The 2,195-nt window shown below is 41.7% G+C and overlaps 1 non-coding gene across 1 annotated transcript; it reads left to right on the top strand.

Moving 5' to 3' along the window:
- Positions 1-1,414: 1,414 nt before the first annotated feature.
- LOC115899365 lies at positions 1,415-1,517 on the top strand. The gene has a single exon (XR_004059091.1). It is a non-coding gene; the product is annotated as a U6 spliceosomal RNA (small nuclear RNA).
- The last annotated feature ends 678 nt before the right edge of the window (positions 1,518-2,195 follow it).

Below are 2,195 nucleotides of genomic sequence, written 5' to 3'. Positions count from 1 at the left end.
TTTTTGCTCTGTCAAGCCTATGATTCTTTGTAGAGTCAATTTAGATATTGAGACAAAATGCCCACATCACTATCAGAACCACATCACTAAGCCTGCCATGTCTCTTTTGTCATGCCTGGAACACATTTGTCCTTGTTGCTAGAGTTCTTAACATGGGGAAAGAACAGGATCCATGGATAGGCTTCAGGAAATGTGTGGATACCCTGAAACAGAATGTAATGCTAAATGAACATCAGAATTCTCTGCAGAAGATTTTACCCACATCAAAATGCGTGTTACACCATTGAAGAAACTGACGGAGGAGACCTTAGGTGGGATTTGGGAATCTGTATTTTTTAAAAAGAACCTCCCTGGTAATTGTGATAATATATCTTTAACTGGGGAGAATGTTCATGACTTTTATCAGAACTTCAAAAAAATCTGTGACCCCAAGAAATTTAAGAACCCCTTGTATGAAGTTTGGCATGCTAGGTGCTTTTAAATCTGACCTATCTTTCTTTTTCAACACTGTTCTCCTACTGGGGGATTGAGGGACCTAATAAATAGCACCATTCTTTCCTAGCTGACAATTAAGAAACAAATGAGTAAGGTAGAAGGGAGATGAACATATTACCTTCTTTTCAAAGTGGCTAATTGCAATGGACTGAATATTTTCAACAAATACACATGTTGAAATCCTAACTCCCAATGTGATAGTATTAGTAGGTAAGGTCTTTGGGAAGTAATCAGGTCATAAGGGTGGAGATTTTACAAATGAAATTGATGCCTTTATGAAAGGGACCATAGAGAGCTCATTCGCCCTCTTTCTGCCATGTGAGGATTCAAGAAGTCAGCAGCATGCAACCTGGTAGAGAGCCCTCAGTAGAACTAACCATCCTGAAATCCTGATCTCAGATTTCCAGCCTGCAGAACTGTGAGAAATAAAGATCTGTTGTTTATAAGCCATTCAGTCTATGTTATTTTGTTATAGCAGCCTGAACTAAGACATTAATATTGAAGAAAGTGGCATATAACTTCAGGCTAGTGGGGTAATTAATACTGAAACCACAAGTTTCTACCCACCTAGCCTCAGGTAGTGCTGGATGTAGGAGCAGAACCTGCTCCTGAAAGCTATGACATGGGTGAGCAGGGCAGCTCCTGTGTTGTCCCCAAGCAGCTGACTCCAAAGAGGAGGAAGGGCAGGTGCTGGAAAGCACAGGCTAAACTTCTTCCCTAAACTGCACTGGGGTAGAATGAATGAAGGGATAAAGAGAGGCCAGGACTGTTACTCTAATGGAACTCTGTCTACATGGAGGCAAGCATCAGGAACAGTGATTACTCCTTGACTAAAATTTTCCATTATTTCTTAATAGGTCATGTGTCTCCCTGCCTCTGTATCCTGTTTAATATCTATCCTGTCTGAAATGCCCTTTCAGTGCTCACTTCAGGAGCATGTATACTAAAATTGGAATGATACAGAGAAGATTAGCATGGCCCCTGTTCAAGGATGAAATGTCCTCTCAATCATCATCATTTATCTGAATTTCATGTATCCTTGAAAACCAGGTGGAGTTTGACTTCCTCAGTTGAGTCTTCTCTGACTACTGCTGTGGGTGAACGTTCCCTGTATCAGGAGCAGTCTGCTCGGAGTCCCCACAGCAGTTCTCCAAAGCCTGATTGACAGCGACACTACCTGCAGGAGAGTTTACCCACACCAAAACCATGGCCTCACTCTTGGAGAATCTGATCAGATCTTGAGCGGGGTTTAAGAATCTGTATTTTTAAAACACCTCCCAGGATAGTTCTAATAATCTGCCTCGTCCAGAAACCACCGTCCAGTCATTATTTGCATGACCCTTTTGACATTCACAGCCCTAGCTGCAAGAGGGGAGAAATGCATCTCACAAAGTAAAAGGGTTACAAAAAGGTGCATAGGATATAGAGCACAGGGGAGCTTAATTAGGATGGGCATCATGGAAAAGAGGCTTAAACATGGGTGAGGAGACAGTGGTGCCAATTGTGGGGAAGTAGTGGGGATAACCTCCAGCAATTTCTCTGCAGCCAAAAGTGACCTCAGGTGTCAAGAGGGCATAAGAGTTATATGACCATTATCTGTAAAGGAGTATGATCATAATACTTTTGTAGAGTTGTTGGGTGAATTAAGTAAGCAAAGTATACAAAGTCTATAATGCACCTAGCATAGTTCCCAAAATATG

This window comes from Rhinopithecus roxellana, chromosome 8, assembly GCF_007565055.1.
Source record: "Rhinopithecus roxellana isolate Shanxi Qingling chromosome 8, ASM756505v1, whole genome shotgun sequence".
In the NCBI taxonomy this organism is placed as follows: domain Eukaryota; kingdom Metazoa; phylum Chordata; class Mammalia; order Primates; family Cercopithecidae; genus Rhinopithecus; species Rhinopithecus roxellana.
This window is presented reverse-complemented; position numbering and strand designations above follow the sequence as displayed.